This window comes from Sabethes cyaneus, chromosome 2 (genome assembly GCF_943734655.1).
Source record: "Sabethes cyaneus chromosome 2, idSabCyanKW18_F2, whole genome shotgun sequence".
Lineage (NCBI taxonomy): Eukaryota > Metazoa > Arthropoda > Insecta > Diptera > Culicidae > Sabethes > Sabethes cyaneus.
This window is the reverse complement of record NC_071354.1, coordinates 237,493,794-237,518,288: the sequence shown is the minus strand read 5'-3', so window position 1 is coordinate 237,518,288 and position 24,495 is coordinate 237,493,794. Positions and strand designations below refer to the sequence as shown.

Below are 24,495 nucleotides of genomic sequence, written 5' to 3'. Positions count from 1 at the left end.
TAGCATAGATCTCGTGCTGTTCAACGAATCGACTGCATGCAACTCAATCTTGGGTTACTCGTCGCCTATTTCCCAGGCGTTTCAGAAGGCGCAAATCGCGAGACTAAGTTGAGCCATCTCGCACGTAGAGCCCCTCTGTTCTGGGTGCCCGTGGCGTGGGGTTGTTAAATAGAATCGTTTTCCTTATGACTGTCCGGTCCACCGTAGCTTACCGTATGCTTCACCAGGTGTCCGATGGTAATTTCCCCAAGTTGTCTCTTCTGCTCATGATTCATATACACGCAAATCTCGTTTTACGTCCACTATTATGGGACGTAAGCACAATCGGTCGTAAAAAGTATGGACGCTAATTCAAATTTTAGACGTAAAACGAGACGACATTAATTAAAATTCCGTACCTAAAAATATTGACGCAAAAGGAAATCTAGTGTGCCTCCGCCGCTCTCCGCTTCCAGCTTTTGCTCCGTCAAATATCGTCCTCCGTCCTCCGCGGGCATGTCCTCCGTGAGTATCGTCAAATCCATAAAAACTACCGGTCTAATAAGGTCTATGTTCTTTTGTCATGCTCGTACGGTGGCCACCAGCGATCCCAACGATTATCGTCCACGAAAAGTGCACGTTCGTCTCTTTCAGCATCTACCAATCATGTATGGACTGCGACACATTTACTTTTATCCCAATCCTACTTGCCTACTAGCTTCGATTTTGCTCGCCGGATCCTCTTCTCAAGAGCGATGTTGAAAAGCATGCAGGTTAAGCTGTCAACTTGTCTCAACCTTTGCCGCGCCTGGAAGGGACTCGGTCCTTTTGGCTCTAATAGTCTCTCCTAGCCAAGATTTTAATATAAAACGTACCACGATGTCAACTGGGAGGCGCAATTTCAACATTTACTTTCTTTTATATCAATTTGATTTTTTTTTTTCAAATGAAGAACCCAGAGTATAAACCAAAATAGCTTATGATAATTGGAAATAACACTAGTTAACAAAATAAAACAAAAAGCGTGAACTCAGTAAGCTGAAGGTGATTTTTCATGTAAAATTGGTCGCTGAATCTGAAAATGTGGTCAGAAAAATTTAAAGTGGGATAGTTTTTGAGATATGCATTAAAGTTGAAATTTTGCTTAAAGAAAAAAAGTACATGCACATAAATACAAATTTCTCCGGCTGCGGTGCACCAATTTCAAATCTCTTTTTTCCATGTTAAAGAGGAAAAAATGTTCTATCGATTAGTTGAACTTCATTTTTCTGTAAGAATAATAGTACTGTAGATATTTGAGAATTTGTTCACAACCAAACAAAAAAAAACGCATTTTTTGGAATAATTTCAATTTTATCAAAGGTTTTACAGAAGATTAACGCATTTCAAAAATTTCATTTAATGTAGGTCTTAAAGGCCGATAAAAAACAAAGAAATCATGGGGTTAATGATAACCATCGGTTGAAAATTGTAGAAGTTATGACCATTTTACTAAAACAGTAATATTTGCGCATATGAATATCATGCTCATGATCATGCTGGAAGAGTGATTGAATTCTTAATAGTAAGAATTGTGAAAATAGTAAGAACAGTAAGAAAAATGACCGTAACAAGGCATGAGTTTAAACGTGAAAATAATCCACAGAAACTCTGTTACGCCTGTGGAAACCATATTTTTACAACCCCGGTTAATTTCACTGCTTCATTGTAAACTGCGTTTCCATTTGCGTATCCATTTATATAGATCATGACAAGCAATTCGATAAATGTTATGCCAATTAAGACAATGCTTGTTAGTGTTTGGATATAAAGGGGCTATTCGAAGTTACTGTTTGGATGTAAAGGGGCTATTGGTGAGCCCTATGACCCAGCTGAATGGCGTTTGTTCATAGACAGCATTAAGCAGAGTTTGAAGGCTGTATAGAATACCGCCTCTAGTTTCTGAAAATAAATAACAGAAGTTGGCGCTAGTGTTTCATCATGCGTCATGTGTGAAAATATGCTTGAAACTGTTAATGTTTCCCTGTTGAATACAACAGATGTCGTTGCTTGGTAACGCATATTGTACATATTGAAAACAACCCAATTTTGCGCAACAAAAGATTTACTCAGCTTGGCAACAGCACTCCCGCTTTCATTTCTGTTTCTTTCGTGTTTACCGTTAAAGGCGGTATAACCTTTGACATTTGAACCAACAAGTTGATAAATATTGTTTTTGTTTATCGCGTCCAAGTCACGAAATTTAACTTCTTTGAATTGAAATGTCGCACGGTATCAAAATCACATTCCCGGGCTCACGGAAGAATGATAGTAAGATGCAATGGAGAGGTATAGGAAAAGTTTGTTTCTATTAACGTTAGGCAGAAGTTATGAAAATTAGATAATATTAGATTAGGTATTGTTTAAGCAGGTAAACATAGATAACCGACAAATTTTGAGAAAAGCGTCATCTCTTGCAAAGTAACGGTTCATCTGGTATCCTATTACTACATCAGGGATACAAATATTCCTCGATTCCCGTAGCCCATGCTACAAGTATGTGAACAAATAAATACTAAAAATACTAAGCATGAGTCAAATGGCTCTACATATAATAAAATACAGTTAAACATAATTGAAAAATTTGCTCCGACCTTAATGTTGATGCGTGTGTGTTTGAAAAATAAAGAGAGGAAAGATAGCTAGAGAGAGAGATATTTGTGCCATGTGGACAAGTAAGAGGGTAGAAGCTTAGTAAGGGGGTGTTTGCATGAGCATGATATCAAATGCGCAAATATTACTGTTTTAGTAAAATGGTCATAACTTATTCAATTTTCAACCGATGTATCATTAACTCCATGATTTCTTTGTTTTTTATCGGCCTTTAAGACCCATATAAAATGAAATTTTTAAAATGCGTTAATCTTGTCTAAAATCTTTGATAAAGTTGAAATTATTCCAAAAAACCCGATTTAATCCACCTAGTGGTGAAAGGAACCTTTGTTATACGGTCTTACTTGCTATTTGAGATAGAAATCGACACATCTTCTGAACATAATTCATCTATCGGTTAACGTTGCGTAGTGCGTTGGTTTACATAAAATTTTTGAAAATTGAATAAGTTTAGAAAATTTGAACAAAATAGGAACACTTAAACTTTGATAGATCTTTTTTCATGAAATTGCTGAGTAAGGGTAAGTAAGTTGTTATTAATCTGAGTAAGTGCAAATAAAAGTAAGTTGTAAGAGGAAATCTTATCCTTTAGCGTATGAATTGTCTAGTAAAGGTCTAGTTTATAGGTTTTTGAACTATGCATAGTTTCCTGTAATGCCATTCTATTTGAATCACACCAATAGAGTTTTCTTGAATAATTTTCATCAATTTTGATTAACTTTCGGTTACTCACGCTGTTGTATTTTATACAACACGTGTAGGTTTTTCAACGCCATATTGTTATAAAGTTACAAATCGTTGTTTAACTAACGTATATTCTTCAACAAACTTATTGTGAGCAAAATATCATAATTATTCAATGCATTAATGATTTAAATTGTTGGGAAAATGTATGCAGCAAAACTATCAACAAATGTAAAATGTTTAAAATGTATCTGTCTGCTGGTAGTCAAGTAATTCGGAGTCAAAATTAGGGTATTCTTTATAATCAAAGTTCTACAGTTCCTAAACAAGCAAACATACAGGTATTCCAGCAAAGTTGTGTATTTTTACTACTTGTACATTGTACATGTACTACAACATGAAAAATTGCAAAAAGAGCAAAAGTAGAAAAACTGATTTTACAAATTCATATACAATACATAAGATATTTTTATCTTCGCTGCAGAGATAGAAGGTTCCTGTCTTTAGCAAAATTTCTTGTAATAATAGGCTCTATAACTTTGCAAAACACATCACAATGACAACGAAGAAAAATATTTTTTTATTTTACTTTTAGCGGGATTAATCAAAATTTAAATTTCACCAGACGATAGAGCTTTCAATTTCAAGAAACTCTTCCAAAGGTTCGATAAACCTAAAACCAAGTTTTCTCAGTCAAAACCCTAGTGCACACGTTTTCTTTGGTTTGGGGCTATTTTGCGCGCGAGTAACCGTGTTATAAAAGTTGGCGCGAGTGTTCGAGGATTAATATCTTTTGACCGGTAAAACCAATTCTTATGAAATTTTGCATATATATTCGTAGCGTCAAAACCTCTCGTACGATATTAAAATAATTGAGATTAGGTAATTTATCTTGGTTAAAATCATTATATATTATTATTAATTTTGGTGTGGTGTATACGGTTGCTCATAACTTTCAAATTAAACGTCCAATCAAAAAATCATTCAATAGTGATCTATTAGGATATATTATCTTTCAAATGAGACTAATAGCGCATAAATCGGTTTGGCCATCTCTAAGAAACAGGCGATAATTATTACCTTGTCAAAACAGGTTTTTTAAGCATAACTTTTAAACTACTTGTTTGTTTTCAATTAAAAATTCCTGAACAATTTAACTTTAATAAGGGCTTTCATTTGATACTAAGATCGTTGAAATCGGTCATGTAGTTTCGGAGAAACCCTTGTCACGTATTTTTCACATTTTTGCTTATAACTTTTAAACGAAACATCGTGTCACGAAACAACTCAATAGTGATCTACTAGACTATAACACCTTTCAAACAAAAGTAATAGCGAACGATTCGGCTCAGCCATCTCTGAGAAACAGGCGATAGAAAAAATCATTACATACATACATACACACACACACACACACACACACACACACACACAGACATTGCTCAAATCGTCGAACCCTATCGATTGGTATATGTGACTTGGCCCTCCGGGCCTCGGATCAATTTCGTGTTTTTCGACCAATTTTTAAACCTTTGTTATAGTATAACAAAGGTAAAAAATGCGCTCGTTTTTGTTTTGTTGTGAACAAATTCTCAGATATCTACAGTACTGTTATTCTTACAGAAAAATGAAGTTCAACTAGTCGATAGCAAATTTTCTCCTCTTCAAAATGGAAAAAAGAGATTTGAAATTGGTGCACCGCTGCCGGAGAAATTTTTGTTTATGTGCATGTACTTTTTTTCTTTAATCAAAATTTCAACTTTAATGCATATATCAAAAACCTTACTACTTTAAATTTTTCTGACCACATTTTCGGTTTCAGCGACCAATTTTACATGAAAAAACACCTTCAGCTTACTGAGTTCATAAATGCTGTTAACTATTGTAATTTCCCATTTCCTGAATAAACTCCTTAAGGTTAGGCTATGTCAAACTTTTTTTTTTAAATTTCTGGCTACGCCCCTGTCTGTTTTCATACGGTGGAAAAATTGAAGAATCGTTCCAGGGAAGGAATCTTAATGATGAATTTCCGTTGCACGGGTTTGATTCTTGATATCCAAATCTCAGGTTGCGATTTGCTATTGATATAATGTTGGAATCACAGTTAAGGAAGGTAAGCTTCAAATGCAGCTCCATTCCCAAATCTTTTACGTACAAGAAGAGTCGCGGTGGTGCTATATGCGTACATATATGATTGGGGTTTTGCTTCTAGAAAACGTGATATCTGAACAGTTAGAAACACTTATAGTGAGATTGTTCAGACCACTGCACCAATCTGCAAATCGGTAATTTAAATCTTGTAGTTCTTTGGCAATCCACAACTGATCTTACAGCATGCAATATTTTCAAATCGTCCGCATATATTTAACTGCTTCCAGGTGGTATCACAAAACAAACCGAAATCGTTGAAGTATATGAGAAAAAGTAATGGGAACAAATTGCTTCTTCGTGGAACGCCGTACTGGCTGTAAAAATACTCGACTCGGTAGTGCCCAGCCGTACCGAGAAGCTACATATTGCACATGTTCAGCACATGCTGTTTTTTTATTCTGTAATGTTTTTTGTTTTCGGGTATAGAGTTCCTCCTCCACTACGTGGATGTGAGGATAGGAGTTAGTGGGCAGAGGTGGTAGATTTGCACATGTGCACTCCTTGCTAGGCCACAATTCATGGGACTTGGGGGAAAGTTAAAGTTTGGTTCGATCCGCGGATCCTCAATCTTGGGTAATGAGAACGTTATACAAACTTAATAAGCGTTGCGTCAACGTCCTTCCATTTCCTTCGACTTTTTCCCCTTCACCGTATTTTTTTTTGCCCTGAAGCTACTATCAACGCCTTCCCCTTATTGTAAAGACTATCGCAATAGAAATTACAATAACATTTTTATGAGCGATTGCTCACTTTTGACGATAAATTTTTTCTTGCAATCAGCAATACTTCCAATGTTGCGAATCGAGCGAGAAGTCAACGTTGCCTGCTCACACGCGTGTTAGTGTGAGAAACATAGCTGCCATTCAGGGCTGTCTAACCGGTAGTACCGGTAGTACCGAAACCGGTAATACCGGCCAATTTTTGGATACCGAAATACCGGTTTTGGAAAAGCCAAAAACCGGTATTTCCGGTATTGTCTAATCTGCTTGTTTTTTCCAACTCCTTATTCGAATAGGAACTAAATTTGATAAAAGATTATAAAACTCTTAGAAAAACAACTTGGTGTCAATGCCGACGAGATTCTTCGACTACTAACAATGAAGAGAGTGAAATTGTGGGTCAAATAATTATAGTTCTTGAACCCGTTTAAGGCACAGTAGAGTAACTTTGCTGTAAAATTTTTCATTCTATGAGCCAGATACCGCGTTTCAATTCATTTTTGAACAACTTGATATTCAAAAGCCACCAAATTATTCGAAGCTCTCAAATGACGAATTTAGGAAACAAGATCAGGACCCAGAAACGTCACTTACAATAGTAAATTGTTATTCAACAATGAAGTAATGAAGCTTCATTACTTGGCAATCGACAAATTGTGCCTGACTGTCAATCGTCGTCATTCGACACAGTCAGTAGCTTCAGCTGAAGCTTGCTTGAAACGTTCTGTTCAACAAATGAAACGAGTCGCTTCATGTATGAAGCGAAGTTAATAAAAAGTTAGCTTCATTTATTTGTTTCGACGATGCCGATGCTGATGCTCTTATCAGAATACGAGGATCTTTGCGCTATTTGAGCATTCTTGCCATCAAAGCATCTGTCAGGAAAGAATTTGGAATATTTTTCAAAACTCTCGAGTGATACATTGATTAAACAAGGAGATGAAATCTGCATCCTACTATCTTCGAATAGTGGGATTGGTAACAGAGAAGAGAAGGTGTTTGTGAATGATGATGATGAAGAGGACAACGTTATGCAGGAGTTCCGGTTTGGAGATGGAGAAAAATTGTTGAGAGACTGTACCCTGTAGGAGACCGGGGCATTAATTATGCTGGAAGCTACAATACAAGATATTTTGTAAATAATTAAAGGCGGGTTTCCTTACTATAAATTTGAATGAATGAAAAGAAAATTCCTGATGTGCTTAGAGCCGTTCGCCAGATATAGATAAGAGCGGAAGTTTTTTCAACTGTTGGAAATGTTGGCAATAAAATTCGTTCTAGTAAGGGAATTAAATCGCTAAGAGTATTATATCTGCTTAAATTCTACTTTGCAAAGCAACAATACTGAAGCTAAAGTTTCAAAATAAAAAAAATTACTGAAAAACATTTCAATTGATTTCGAATAATCTGGCAATATCGGTATTTTACCGGTATTACCGGTATTTTCTACGCCAATACCGAAATACCGGTTTTCACCAAAAGCGCCCAATACCGATAGCCCTACTGCCATTGCTGTGTGCAGACATTCTGCTACCTACACACTCGCGCACACATCCTCGCATCGTCTTCCTATAGAGTTACGAATCCTCTTCGTCATACGTAAACACGATCCAGACTTTATTGCGAGTTTTTTACACCAGATAAATCTAACACATCTTGCCTATACATGTATACCCATTTAGCCTGAAAAAATATTTCGGAACTTACATTTTTCAAGCTCCAGCGGGAGTTCGTCATACCAAAAATTCTCTTCGTCATTAACAAGATTTCTTTCGTTTATCATGAACATAGCAATTATTTACAAAAATCTATACACGTATTCTTTGAGCCGTGCCCAAGAGCTAGCCAACTACTATAAAAAGAGTGGAAATAGTTTGAATCACAGCTCAAAATTTCAAGTACTTACTTTTCGTCATACTCAAGCTTCTCTTCGCCATACTCAAAACTGGTAGAGAAAAACCAAGAGAACTTCTATTTTTTGAACAAGTATTGAAAAATAGTAATTTTCTAAAATAATCTTTTCCTCGATAGCGAAGGGACAATCCATAAATATCAATATCAGGTTGGTTTGACAGTAATTCGCATCGAAATTGGTTATAATGCTGGTTTCTTGTCGATATGTCTGGAAAGTAGACGAAGACCCGCCGTAGACGAACCTATCCAGCACCCTAGAGCTTTTTCCTGAGCAATCAGCTGCCCGTGAGGCTAGTGGTGCAGTGGTTCTTTTCCTTTTCATCTTCGCCCTTGATTCTACTCACGAGCGGGAGTGCGAGCCCTCGCGTGTAATCGGCATTAGCAGCTCGGGCTGCAACGACGAACGACGCGCAACGACTGTAGCTGTTAGCTAAACACACTCGCAAAAACTCGTAGCAGTGCATGAATGAGCAAGAGTGGGAGTTTGGAAGGGATGCTTATGCCGGCGTGTTAGTTAGAATGAGTACACGTGTGTGAGAAAATTTGACCGCACGAGTCGCAACACGGAATACTTCCACTAGCTAAATTAAAAAAAAAGTCGGAATCTGTGGCAAAAAATTGAAAAATCAACGACGGCAATATGAGAATTTAGCGGTGAATTTTAATTGGACATAAATTTTAGCATTTAGTGGAAGATTTTTGACCCAAATAGCATTGCAACTTAAACGTCAACGAGCTATGACTTGTAAAATCTTTCTAATTTAATCAGGTTAATTACCTGTAGTTCTATTTTTTGTGACAGATGATAAAGCAATGGAAAGTATGTTGGCAAGAGGAAGAAGCGAAGGGATTGAGTGTTCAGGCGATTAAAAATTGTCGCTATCTGAAGAGACAGGCTATTTTTTTTCAAGAATTCAAACATTTGGCCACTTTTTAAATTTAGTCGAATTTAAATGGAGGCAGGTTGTTTTTTATTATCAGACTTTAGAGTGCTCTCGAAGCATATATATTCTCAAGCAGCACTTACCCTCCCGCCCGTCACCGCGCCTACGAAAAGCGTGGAAATTTAAGGAATTTCCTGCCGATAACATAGTGATGTGGTTCGCGACCCGAAACACCGATCAGTGCTGGGGCACTGATGACGCCGTGATGATAATAATGCGAACAGGCAGGAGAGTTAATGAAGCCGGTCGGGCCGGCGGCGGAGGTTGCGGTGCGATGGTGATATAGGAAATGAGTTTCTTCCTCCATGCGTTTGCCATGCCGCCGCGCCATGCCATTCGCATGATTGCATTAAAGCCACACAACCGCAAAGGACCGTCCCAAACCTTCCCACAGCCAGTTCGAAAGTCAATCGAAAATCACTCTAGACGTGACATCCCGTCGTCGTCATCGTCGCTAGAAAGCCAGGGTCTGCCTGCCTGCCTCCGGCAGGGATGTGCGTACTATCATTTTACACATATGCGAGGAAAGTGTGGTTGAAGGCGAGAAAATTACAGATAAGATCATTTATTGCTTGTAACAGGGGAGCGATACCTAATCCGAATTTTAGAAGGGTTACCAAGAAGATGCGAGTGCGTGTCGTCTTTAATGTTTTCGATTAAAAAGGGGACAAATCTAGAGCCAGTTTTGGAGAAGAAAATTTCTGCGGGCTGCTTGAATATTTTCCATGCAGGATAATTGCAATTCTGTCACGTCGCTGGCACTATTCCATCTTCATTTTCATTAGCGTTCGAAGAATGAATCATTTCCCGGACAATGCATTGCTTTGTCGTGAGCAGCGTGCAGTTTAAGTTCTTGCAATTTTACTGTAGGCATAGATTATTTATTTGTTGAAACCCCAATTGTATGCTCCTACTTTCTTTGGGCGATCTATTCGATATTTCATATCGAGCAAAAGAAGAAGTTTTCTAAAATTTCTAAGCAATCTTCACCATCATCGGCTTGTTGGAAAACTAATTTCGACGGGAAGGGATCAGCGGGAGGAAATTTTAATTTAATATTTGCACAACAGATTCGCCTTCATGTTTCATCACGTGGTTGCCAGCCACAGAGAGAAAACCTGGCGCTTTGGAAATGTTCGACAGAGGAATATACATTTTCCAACCTTTCCCAGCCAACCAGCCAGCGGAAGAAGAGAAGACTTCATTTCATTTTTTAACCTTCCCTCGGTCCTCTCCGGTTTCCACTTGAACCTTGCCAGTTGCCACCTCCAAGACATGAATATTACCGAATACACACAGCGTTTGAAGCCGAGCGTGGAGCAGAACACACGCAGCATCAGAACATATTTAAGATAAAAATCTGATTAAATTTAATCATTTTAGATTCTGCTCCGCCGCTCCAAAGGCGGTGTTTTTTAAGCTCTTCGGCACCGGCACCGGCACCGTCGTCGGTGTGTTTCGCGTAGACTCGTATTATGATTATATGGGTTTCGTTCGATGCCTTTTCTTGGCACTTGGCAGGCACACGCAGCACACAGTACAGGACGACGGAACCGGAAGAGCTTATATCGTTTTCGTAGTACGATAAGTTGGGCGGACGAAACCCGCCGGCTTCGTCCGTGTTCTCGTCCTCGACATCGTCGGGAGAGTGTGTATATTACAGTTCAGCCTGTTCTCGGTATGACGTGCACGGATCTGAAGCTCCGCTGCTGAGAGCTGTGGCAGTAATGAGATTTCTGTAGTATTTAAATTTTTAATACAATTTATGAAGCAGTTCGGCAGACGTGGCTCGCCCGGTGTAATGTATGAAACATGTTGGGAAAAGCAGATTCCTGTTTGAGATTACACCAATTGTTGGTTCAATCTGATTGAGGCTGAGCGCCGAAATTGAGATGTTCAGGGCGTTCCCGTTCCCGTTCTTTATTTTGATCTAAAATGTTATTATGAAACTTTAATTTTTCAGAAAACACTAACGACAGAAATTCAAAACAAAACAGGAAATCTGAACTCCAGAAAACAATGCCCTTCCGAGCTTTATGTTACGATGCAGATAAAATTAGTTGCAACCAAAACTATTCAAACAACCCCTGTGCACACAGTCAGTCAAGCAAGGAGCAGTGAAATGCGTACCCCCCTACTATCCCCCCAGGGGGTGGGGGCACTGTTCCAATTTTCCCAAACAAAACCATACAACAAATCGATTGCACCGTGTGTGCGGCGGTCAAATCTCCTGCAGTGAGGCGAGCCATGACTATGACAGATAGTAGTTCCACACTGAGCACCACTGAATGAGCAGAGCACGGTGCGGTGGGCCCATTCCCCAACAATGGGGCAGTGCGCGCACGCGACGCAACGTGAAATGGTTATTTGAATATCGGAAATAGACTGTAAACGGCTTATGACGAGAGGCGACCCGTGGCGCAACAACGGCTTGCTGGCAGCAACCATCCATCGGCAGGATATCACCGAAATCCGATCCGCTGCGCTGTGCTTGTTCTCGTTGTTGTTGTTGTTGCTGCTGGTACCGCTGATCCGACGAACCGCAGGATAACCGGTGGGTGAGTCGTCGGGAATTACGGCCGAGAGTCCTGCACCATGTTTATGTGCGGAACAAAATCACAATGACACGGATAATCGACGGTTTGAGTGAGCGCTCTATTCTCCGGTGGTGCGGAGTGAATGAAACACAAAACATTTTTCGACTGATTTTCAGCCAGCCAGGGATGTTTTATTCGATTTGCAGTGGACTTTCGGGGAAGTTTCGATAATGATTGGCATTGACGAATCGAAATGTTCGAGTGGTAAACGGCTACAAAATGAAGATGAAAAACCACTCGAACCCGTAATGTTTGTAGCATAAAATCACAAACTAGAAACCATTATCTGCAACTCACTGAAACAGGGTTGGCTCACTATAACTGACTGGCTGATCCATTAGAGGCTGTGGGTGGTAGCATTTTCCACGCAAACCAATCAAGAACACACTGCTAGGATGGATTTCACGCACCATCATGCTCTGGCTGTTTTGCTGCATCCCCGGCCGGGCGGCCGTAAATACAGGCTTTCTGCCAGGCTGTACCATTAGCGCTAATGTGCAGCCCCTCAGGTGGTTTGCCGAGTGCCGAGTGATGAACGGCGGCAGGCAAAAAGTCGTCGAAAGAACATCAAAAAGGCAGACGCCACTCCGCTGCTGGTGCTGCTGCTCTTTTGTTCGGTCGGCGCTTATCGTATCAAAATTGGTTGGATTTTTTTCTTTTCTCCACCATCCTTCATTCCTTCTTCGCTTCTGAAGAGAAAATTCCGATCGATGAGTTTATCTCTGCCGCATGCCGTTGAGTTTTCCACCCGCCGTTCGCTCCTCTGGCATGATGATGAGGACAGGTTCTCAGAGTACATCGCTTGAACGCAAATGAAAGGGAAACAGGCGACTGCGAGAAAGCTCCGGAGTCAACCGGAACGAAGTTCACGGGCGGGGGTGGGGCTGTTGAGGCATCAGTGCGTAAAAGTGATTTATTCATAGGGTTGACAGCGATGAATCTGTTTTCGTCCTTGAATCAAATGTCGTTTAAATGGTTGCAACTCTAAATGGCGATTCATTTTTATTTAAATAAATCAAAATTGGTAATTTAACAGTAGCCTAGTTAAGTAGTATCCTAGGATCATAACAAGTACCTTTACTCTAAAATAAGACACACACCTCTTTCGCTATGGAAGAAGCCAAACCCGGTGCCGGTGGCTCCTGGCTCCTGTTCTGTCAGACAAAGGGCTCAGTGAGGGTGAAGTGTGTAAAGGTGGTTTGTTTAACGATGATGCAAAATGCGTGTTGGCTGTCTGCTGTTGTGACTTTTAAAATCAATCCCAGTTTGTGTGAAAAGTTACCGCACGGAACAAGCTAGAAGCTTTTTCGTTCGAAATACCAATCCAGCGAAATACAGTTTAAGGTTTGTTGGGATGAGTATTGAATAATTTCTATTTAAATCGGCGATCAATTAGCCTAATTTATTTTCTGTATTCACTATGGATAGCTCACATACAAAGTCTGAAAGTGGATATCCCATGGGCAGTCTCGGTTTCGGGTTATAAAACTTATTCCGAGTAGAAAAATGGAACTCATGAAAAAAAAACTCATGGAAAGTTATGTTTCATATAAGTTTTAGCATTGAACAAGATTTAGCACGATGAACAAGATTTCCCTGAACATCGTGTAATTGTCGCCAAGCGAACACCATCTGTGCAGGATAGTTGGCCGGCATTCTTGCAACATGCCCTGCCCTTCGTATTCGTCCAGCTTCAGCTACCTTTTGAATATTAGTGTTTGCTATAGAGCAGCGCTAGTTTATGGTTTACTCTCCGCTTCCATACTTTGTTCTCCAGTACGTAGCCGAAGATCGTTCTTCGCACTCGTCTCGCAAGAACTCCGACCATTCGCAGGTTCTGCTCCAGCGCCGTCCACATTTCATGCCCGCACAGAATAACTGGTATAATAAGCCCCAGCAATCCACAAATCGTATAATAATGTATAAAAATTGTCTTAAATATCGCTAAACAAACTCAAAATCGTACATAAAGCTTAATAAAGCGCACCCTAGTTTACATTTATTCGTACAAAATGATAGTTACTGATTCACATACGATTTTCGTCACAGAATTGTATAGCATTATGGAACTAATCATGTTGAGTCGGATTTCATCGTATACAAACACTTATGAATGTGAATTGTTTTCATTTAATTTGCAGTATGTATATCGCCTCCAAAACAGTACGCATATGCTGGTTTCGTGCATCGAATACGATTTTTTTAGATATATATCGGTAGGGGAGACCAGGTAGACTTGATCCCTTGGGACAATTGATCCATTCATTGTTTCTCAGTAAATACAATGTTTTTTTTATGCAGAAAAAAATAAAGTTGTACATTTCATTCAAGTAACAAAATTGCAAAACAAAAATGTAATAAATTTTTACATTGCAAGGAAAATATAATATAATAAGATTTGCAACGGAATAATTCTCTATACTTCTTTTTTTAGTGAAGTCCAACTTTTTGGCTACGGAGAACTGTCTTAAAATTTTTTAATTGCTTTTCAAACAAAAAATTAGCTAAACATGTGTATTCATTGATACTATATACATTTTGCAATAAAACTTGTATATATTTTACAAAATTAATTTTCAGTAAAACTTACTACGACAGGTACACTTGATCCACATAATTTCAGTGACACTTGATCCTTTTATTAGGAACTGAAGAGCTTGGAATCCGTTATGTCGTAAATAATAAAGTGAACAATTCTTCATATCGTAAACATTCGTCATGTAAAAATCACGAATAGTCCGGAGATCCGGCCAGAACGACTGCAAAAATGTTCAACTTGAATGTAATGACACTTAAGCGATATGTGAGAAAACGAAAAAATGCTTCTGAAAAGATCATTTAGCAACCGGACTATGGAGGAGCAACCCGTGCATTTTACAAGGAAGAAGAAAGACCGCTCGGACGGAAGTATTTATCTAAACAAAACGACTCATCTTCTTTGAAGAATTCTATTAATCATTGGTACCCGATGATTCCGAACAATACAATTATCTAAACACCTGTAGATATAAAACCATTTCCAAAGGCATCGCCACGTAAAAATATGCGAAGAGTAGGAAAACGAGGAGATACACATCCTTACAGATGCACTAACGAAATTGAAGCTGGAGGCTGCTCTGATTATTAAACAGGAAAAATATAATGCTTCGAAAATTCAAACCCAACGAAAAAGTTCTCGTCGCAGATTATAAAAGATGTCCAAAGCTATACTTTTACAGATCGATGGACTTAACGATTTCTAAATACTTTTTATATTTTTGAATTAAGCTGTTGTACACTAAATAATGATACTACATGAACTAGGCCTATTTTAATAAAACTTCCAAATGAAAGTTGAGCTTTAAAAATATATATTTGCAAATGGATCAATTGTGCCTAAACTGGGGATCAAGTCTCCCGCATATTTTGAATATGTACAATTTTCTGTACTTTCCAAAATATCCCATATCTTTTGATTAGCGCTACGTATCACTAACTGATAAATTGTAGGCAGTAAGCTGTATTGTAAACTGTCGAAAAATTGAAAACCCAGGGTTTTGTTCTCGTGGACTTTTGAGAAATATACATAAAACAAAATGGGGATCAAGTCTCCCTTGTTTCCCCTACATATATCATATTTGTTACTTTGACATACGTACGAAAATGTTTGCTGGGGCGTCTTGTGCAGGGTACACTTTATACTGGTGCTTAGACTGTTCGACCGTAGTAGCTTGTGAAACCTCTGATCGACTGATAATAGCCGCCGAATCGCACGGCTGCACAGTGGTTTGATTGCTCGAAATCGTGAACTTTTTTAATAATTCTTTTCTTACCGCCAGAACCGTCACATGTCAAATTTGGTTCCATTTGATTGATTAGTTCTCGGGTTATGCAGAAATTTGTGTTTCATTTGTATGGGAGCCCCCCCCCCCCTCTTAATGTAAGGAGGGGTCTCTAACCACCATAAGAACCTTCCCTGATCCCAAAAACCCCTACATGCAAATTTTCATGCCGGTCGGTTTAGTAGTTTTCGATTCTATAAGGAACAAACGGGCAGACAGATAGTAATCCATTTTTATAAGTATAGATTGACATTATCAACAGGCCAACGCTGCTTTGAATTCAATAAAGAAGTTTTGCGTGGGCACATCATAATCCCGATATTTCTGCAAGACCTTTGGATGGTAAAAATTACATCCACAGTGGCATGAACTCTCTTGAAACCCGCCAATAAACCTTATGCTAATTGTGACTTTCTACGTAACAGGATTTGAGACTGAGAGAGTACCTTCTAGACGGCGTTTACCAGCTCATTGCCGTGGTAGTTGCAGTAGTCGAGCCGATCACTCTTTTTGTAGATGAGACCAGAACCTCCTTCCATCCATTCCCCCGGTAGATTATCATCTTCAGCACAAATCATGGAAATCGCCCAGTGTAGAGCCACTGCCAGCGTTCCTCGACCATGTTTTTAAAGCTCTGATGGTAGGGGATAAGTAATAATCGGACAGCGCAATTTGTGCTTCCAAGTAGGGTTTAACGCATTTTGCAACCTGACGTCGAATGTTTCATGTTGTAATAGAATTCTACACCGTTCCCTAGAGATGGAACTTCTTTTTTGCCGTTGAAGCACTTATTGACTTGGGAATTACCAATGCTGAAGTAAGCGCTTCCTGCGTTTGTCCTGGATCTTCATCCTGCAACGTCTCCAATTTAGTGTGGTCTTTCTTCACGGTCGTCAACATCTAATTCACCATCCTTGAAGCAACGGAGCTTGAAATGCTTTAGCCGTTATTTTCTTTGAATGAAAGAATAAACCCAATACTTCCTTAGAATACGAACTGGGAACTTTATGGGAGTGGTCAAGGACACGGTGCAGGTATTTGGTTATGAAGAGGAGATCCAATAATCTAATCTAATCTAATCTCACACTAAAGCAGCCAATTCTTGAAGGCCGATTACTTGAATCAATCATTTTTCTTGTCAACGGCCAGGCCAACTGCGCAGTATGTACCGCAGAGAGAATTCCAAGGAATCAAATGGAACCAGAAAAAATACCTGATTCCATCAAACTCCTTGAAATCAAGGAGAAGGAAGAAAGCGTGGACCTCCCGTACCAAACGCTTTCCATAGACATAGATAATGATTTATTTACAGTCGTTGGGAGTATCTTTGCTAATAAAGGTTAAGTGATACTCCGGACCCTCCTTATTTCGCTCTCTGAAAATGGATTAGTTTGCCAAAAATATTAGTCTAAATTATATAATACTTGAAAATAAAGTCGCATGGTTTAATGGTTGCCTAAAACTACATTTGTAAGGTTACGACCCCACACCAGCTTGGCTACTCAATTATACAAATTGAAGTATTTTCAGGTATGGCCACGTGGAGGCGCTAGGTAGGGTCTTGGGAGGGCTAGAGCTATGTTCGTGTTGGACGCTTTTTCCTAGCAGCCTTTTCCATTTCATACCCTTTGGTTATGGAGAGGAGATCCAATAAAGCAATTAAGTGAAAATATAACCATAATGGTGTATTTTATTCCTGTACATTAGAAGAAACTTAAAATGAAAAAATTCCGACTTCAAATGATTAAAATTCCACCGTTCGTTGGTCCTTTTAATCAAAGTTTTCACCTTTCAATTGTGTGGTCTAATGGCTGAAGGGAAATACATTCAAGAAAATATTAACAAAGCAACTATTTACGAAGAAACTTCCGTATTGGCCAGCAACGCAAGTTCCGAATGACCCTTAAGAAACGCCGCTAGTTAAGGTATAATTTGTCAAACTGTTATAGTACTTAGTTCAGCGGTAGTCAAAATTTAACCTTTGATTGAAGAGATCATTGGTAGCTATCATCAAAAATATATGAAAATTTTGAATTTTTGGCAATTCACTTGCCAAAATCATCACAGGACAAAATCATGTTAAACTAAATTTTTGGTCTTTCCTATCTGGAACAGTTTGACCGTTGAGATTGATCCAGATGTTCCCGAGCAGGAGCGAATAGCAAAATAATATCAAAATGTGTTATTGGAAATCGAATAACTCATATCAAAATTTGGTCTTGTTTTGGCTGACATAGTTGGTAAAATAACAAAAAATAATATCACAATTTTACTCCTTTAAGGCTAAAAGAATAACTACTTGTGTTATTTGAATAACAAAACAATAACATGACTGTATTCCGAGTTTGGAATAACATATTTTAGTATTATTAAGGTATTGAATAACAAATGCAGTAGTATACGAGATATAAAAAATCCTTTTATAAAATATTTATAATCTAAAATTTCTTTAATCAATAAAAAAAATTGTATGAAATACATCGAATGTCATTTTAAGGCCAAAATAAGATATGATAACAAAATCAGTTATTATACTTATCTTACAACCACTGTTTCAAATATCTATTCAATAACAAAATGTGTTATCAATGTATCTCCATATCTATGTAATAACAAAATATAGCATTATAACACAGTTTGTTATTGTTTTTGTATTATTTTGCTCTTCGCACCTGCTCGGGTTATCCTACGTTTATAAATAAATTCTGGGGTGCCGCAGGGTATCAGTTTCGGTCTACTTTTTTATATATATATTTTGAAATAATAATTTACACCGATAATCATCGTTATAGACAAACAGGTGCCTCGGAATAGTTACGAGATGGTCACTCGACTTCTTTTATGTTCCATTTTCCCGATCGGAATCGATTTTTTCTCGACAAAATTCCCGTACGTATTTCGGGTATAAAATGAAGTTAACATAGATCCCTGAAATTAAATAAAGAAGAAAACTTTTCTAATTAAATTCTACTACAGTGCTTTACCGGTTTTATCTACCTCTCCGAAAATTTTTGGTAGATTATTTGGAAAGTAGACAAATTTGGGAAAATATAATATAAAATAATTTGAATGAACAAAAAATATTGTTATTGTTATTGTTATCATTTTCTAAATATTATAATTATTAATCATTTTGTTCGGTTTGACAAGCAACCGCGATAAGATAAATTTTGATTGGTGCGCCATTTTGTATTGCTGTGCTACATTTATAGTAAGTTTATAAGAGCTAGTGCAGCCAACAAGTTTTAACGTAGTAATATAAGCAACCACAATAAATTTGCTTTATTATTATTTATTATAGTTTTGTTGTGGTTTTCTAGCTAGCTGTAAGTGTATTTGAACTCGTATCCTCTTGATATTGCCCTATACCACAATGAAACCAGGGGTAAGGCCATTACAAATATTTTTTAAAGTGCTGACGAAATATTTGCTTTGCAATAGTGACGCACTTATAGAACGCAGATTTCAAAATTTTAAAAGAGGCGTGCTAGAGTCCAAGGGGTCCGATTCGCATCGCCGATCAGGGTAACTAGTTTTATAAATTAAGCTAGCATAAGTGATACGCTAGCTTTAAATGTAGTAGATATCCCAAGCAGCAATTTGAATCTTATTACGTTCTTCTAGTGGTTTTCCTGACCATTTTCATACACCGCAAATAAAACTATGAGCTCTACTAGAATGGTGATCTTCTGATGACCGCTATAAAACTACCTTCCTACTAAGAGGTTCACTCTTGAGACGGTTGTTATGAGTTCGTGCAGAGTCAGGCTATAAACTCAAGTAGTTTTACCATGCTCTGCTCACAGCAGCAATAAAACCGTTTGCTTTAAGAATAAACTAAATTAATCAACCAGCTTTGTTAATTTGAAAAAACATCCGTGAGCAAAAAGATTAAAGCACTGACGAACTGACATGACACTTAGAAGAAAATCCTTTAAAAACCATCATTCTACACATTTTGCTTGCACACTAGCACCCTCTGTTATGCATGTTGCGGAGTAGCTTGCATTTGCAGGGTTTTATGCTGTAGGGTTTTGTACATTTGGATGGTTTTAAAACTGAAAACTCAAAGCAACACCCGCGCGCTGCGGTGTGGCCATGTTGCGAAACATGCTTTTTTGAAAAATGAGTGGTTTTCGATTGGACGATGGAATTATCGCGAGTGTCTTGTCTGTTTGTCTGTGATTAAAGTTTTACTATCCGATCATCCTGATCGGTTTGGTTTAAGGCAACCATAACAAAATCTATACCTATAAAAATGGATTTCTGTCTGTCTGCCCGTATGTTCCTTATAGAATCGAAAACTACTGAACCAATCGGCGTGAATCTAAGGTTCTTATGATGGTTAGAGACCCCTCCCCCAACTAAGAGGGGGGGCTCCCATACAAATGAAACACAAACTTCTGCATAACTCGAGAACTAATCAAGCAAATGGAACAAAATTTGGCATGTGGATGTTTTTGGAGACAAGAATTTTTTCGATGGTGAATTGAGACCCCTCTCCACTTTAGGAGGGGGGCTCCTATACAAATGAAATACAAATTTCCTCATAACTCGAGAATGTATTAATTAAATGGAACCATATTTGGCATGTGGGGGGTTTTGGAGGCAGGAGTTTTTTTAATGATGGTTTGAGACCCCTCACCCCTGTTGTTGGGGGATATGGACTCTCATACAAATAAAACAGAATTTTTTACGTTACACAAAAACTAATCGAACTCAAGAAATTTTAGAGTCTTTCATAAAACATTAGTCAATAACAAGACCACCAAAACCTATCAATAGTAACATTAGATACTTCAGCGCGAAACGGCCACAAGCCGCGAGTGTTGCCGTCGACCTGCCGTCGGAAGCGCCGGGGGGGGGGGGGGGGGACAGGGGCAGCCCCCCGTGGAGATCACGTCTATCTAGGTTTATTTATTTTCCTAGATCTACTGACCTCTATTACTTTCCTTCAGTTGGGTCACCCCTGCGAAATGATACTTTATACGAAAATATTTTCCGTTAAACGGTACATTCCGCGTAAGGTTTTTCGCAAAATGGTATTCTGTGAAACTCTATATTCCGCGTTATGGTGACCCGACCAATGGTGTTTCGCAAAATGGTATTCGGTGAAATAGTTTGTAATGATGGCGAATATTTAAATGGTATCCGCTTTACTTTATCAGGCTAAGCAATGGGAGGAGTTGTTTTCTACTTTACTGTGAGGAAAATTTGTATATTAAAACACCCATGAACTCCCCAGAAACTTGCAAAACTCAAGATTGTGACAAAGGTCATCTGAGATTCACGATTTATGTACAACACAGTTTAATTTGTGGCAATACGAAGTTTGTCGGGTCAGCTAGTATCCCATAAAATAGAATAAATAATAAATTTTCAGTAGTTCCCGTAGTTGTACAGCATATGCGCAACTAATTTTATCTTGCGAATTGGTATAATAGATTAACACGGCATCGAAATTTTTCAATTTTTATTTTATCTATAGATTGGGGTCTACTAAAGATAAAATTGAATTGTTAAACATAGCAGGGGTTTACAAAATTGCTTGTAGCCATTGTGAAAAAGTTTACATTGGGCAAACTAAGTCCAAAATAGCGAAACGTATATTCGAGAATATCCATCCATTAACCCCTGAAAACATCCACCTTCTTCAATCTGGAAGTTGAATGTTGCTGATAGTCTGGAAATATATCAGCTAGAATCTTGACACAGTAATCCTCACAGCGAAGAAAATCAGCGACTGCCTTATCCGAGAATAGTTTTTGAGCGTTTTATTTGCTGCTTTGTGTCAATTAGTTGATTGCAATTCTTTACATAATTCCAATTGTCTAATTGTCAAATTTGGAAATAGCTGTAAAGCGAAAGAATCTAGTAAGATGCAGAGGATGTAAGGTAATTGATATTTTAACCAAAATTCTCGGAAGACAGCACCCTTGAAAAATTACGCATTTTTTACCCAATTGCTAATGTTCGCTCTTTTTCGATTCTGGACCACTGTGCGATGGGAAAATTTGTTCAGTTTTTGTTTTGTTCTGTATACTGTAGAAAATGGTTCATACTGATGAAAAGCAATATTTGAGATCATTCAAGGGCAGAGCAAACGATTGAACAGTTTTTAAGATAAGCCAATTTCCTCGTCTATTTACTACTAAAGTTCGCCAATCCATGCTGGAGAATTAATTTTATTGAGCAATCTTTGCTTTTTGGGTCAATGCTACCACTGATTGCTTGACTGACTTTAACAGTCTATACCAAGTACGACTCGAGCATACAACAATTCGCTTATGCTATGTATTTAATGCTAATTGTTTATGCTGATGGCAAAAGAATCTCAAACTAAATTTAATGTTTGTGTGCATTATGAGCTAAGAAGATTGCACAGTGCTGCAATATTCCAGTATTATCTTCATTTGAAAATTAAGCTCAAATATGAAGCTATACATCAAAAATAGCTAACAATCTCTTATCGTAGTTAAAATTTAGTTAACTTTATTCGACTCATTGGTTTCATCTCTGATTCTAAATATTTATCTAACGACACCCATTATTAACGAAACTACCCTACAGGCACAAAAAAAAGCTCCACCACAATCTATGCAGGCAAACCGAGCGCGTTAAGGGATTTAGGTGAGCCCCATTCCGGTGTTCGCGGTGATTTCAGGACACGCGGGCGGCACTAGAGCACACTAGAAAGGACCTGCTAAAACATGAATGAAACCAACTGCGCTGGTACACGCTGCCATGCCGTGCCGTGCCGTACCGTTCCCCTTTTCCCCAGCACGGGAAGGCGGATGAACACACATTCCAGCAGCGAGTGCGAATATACGCGAGTGTAAATACATTACGCGTGGATGGATAGGTGGGCCAAAGGCCCGGCTTGAGCCCCGTCCCGTATCATCGCTCGCATTCAAAAGGAAAACAAATAAAATTTTATTGCACAAATGGCGGCGAGTTTTCTCTCGTAAGCACATTTTTTGTTTATTTAAAACTCATCCACTCCACGGCAATTTGTGATAGGGTACTTGTTTGGCAAAACACTTACGGTTTAGGGGCATTCCACCACACAGAGTAACGCTGCCGTCGGTCGAGGCGAGATTTTGATGTACTCGGACTTTGCTGCTGCTACTGAAAAACACTGATTTCTCACTAACGATTGAATCTGTCAAGATTTTTTTTGTAGGACCTTTCCTCTATCACTCACTAGCACTGGTAAATCACTGCACGCACAGACAGGAACTATAATCCTTTCAGCCTTTTCGCTTCTCAAACACTGTCAATCATCTGGAAATAACAGATCAGAGAAAAGTTATACCGTGTTAGTAACTACTGTAGGCAAAAGCTTGCGCTAATATTCCGTCTAGTGAAAAATTGATTGATTGGCGTCAACACAGCACAGGTCTGCACAGCCTGCTGGGGTCTGCGAGATTGAGGAAGAAAAATTAACTCCCACACTGAGAGAAAACAGGATTACTGAAGTAGATCCGCACTCCGCACAAACCGACAGGGACACAAACTCCTGAAATCCGCTTTTCGAGGAATGCTTAATCCGAACCGTGGAAATCCCGTCACTGTCTCCTGACTGACTGACGGCCGACAAGAGAAGACAACACTCTTTTACCAACTCGACTCCGACCGGGTTGGGTATGAGTTTTTCCAAATAAATTTTGCGATCCTATCGGAGCGCAGCGAAGGATACTGCCAGGGAGCACAACACAGGCATTATTACACGGCTCGCACGAACACACAGACGCGCGTCTGGCCAACCTAAGAGTTTTGACAGTGACGACGACGACGACGCTAACGAACGACGAGATGAGATCAAAGAGAAGCCAGCATCCGGCAGCGACCGTGGAACGTCAACAACGTCACACCAGCAGCAGCAGCCAGGAGGAAAGCCACCACTCGAACTCGCTACTCACTGAAGGACAAACAGGGAATGAGAACACTCACTTGCTCGCGCACCGTGCGTCGGAATCCCGGCTTGAATTGAATCACCCTAGAAAAAAAAATGCAATGCATCCGTATCCTTGGGCGTCCGCAGCGTAACTCTCGCAAAAAAGTAGGCGCCGGAGGCAAACATGTGCTTCCACACAACATACACACAGTGTGGCTAAGGGACCAACGTGCCTTCATGGTGCAACCAGGCAACACTGTTTGTTCACTCATCGACGGGAGAGCGAACTGAAAGGATAACAATGGTTCCATGCTCCTCAATCCTCATCGATGCTATCACACAACTCGCCTGGGGGTGGCGGTGGGTGGTTGCCGTAAATGATCGCTCATTTTCCGACCCACTGACTGGCGGACGATGAGTGGTATAAATCAACCGGAGAGCGGACGGAAGAGGCGGTAGCGTAGTGTAGTAAAGAGAAAGAGCGAATGAGTGAGTGACTGACTGCGCGTGCACCCTTCGACTCCGACAGTGACGGACATGGATGAAACGGCGATGACGATTTGTGGCCGCAGCCGCTCACGGCACGCCGCGTCTGTGAAGATTTAAGAAAGGGAACCATATTTATGGATTTCCCATTAGCCGACTGGAGGCAGTGTGCATGTGTGTGTGTGTGTGCGTATGTATGGGGTGTGGAAATGTGTATGCGTGGGTAATCGCAGCGCTGTTGTGTCCTCGATGGGCACGAAACGAGAGTGGATTTAATTTTAATGAAATGTGTTGACAAACGAAATTTGATTCATGATTATAGAAAGTTTTCTTTCCCGGGATGATAGAGTTTACTGGAGGTTTTAGCAGCTCTATACATGTTCGCCTTGGATAATGATTTATGTTTGTAAACTGTGAGGAATGCATACAATAAATATTTTCAAATGAATTAAAGTGCCTTGTCTGGAATCTATACTTGATATGCTTTCTGATTTACTTTGGCAAAACCATGAATTATGGCCCAAAAAATTGAGAAAATAATCTAAAAACTGCTGAAACGTTTGTATCAGTAGAGATTGTTCAAAATAATTGAATTATAAACACTGATGGCCCATGATCTTCCTATTGAATTTTAATTATAATAAAAAATGA

At 39.1% G+C, this 24,495-nt stretch overlaps 1 protein-coding gene across 1 annotated transcript in view; it reads right to left on the bottom strand.

The window, feature by feature from the left end:
- LOC128735039 (homeobox protein PKNOX1-like) overlaps positions 1 to 24,495 on the bottom strand; it is a 195,857-nt gene that overhangs the window by 126,159 nt on the left and 45,203 nt on the right. The window contains exon 2 of the mRNA XM_053829499.1: positions 22,507 to 22,745. The gene's annotated coding sequence lies outside the window, so the exon portion shown is untranslated. The remainder of the gene's footprint in view (positions 1 to 22,506; positions 22,746 to 24,495) is intronic.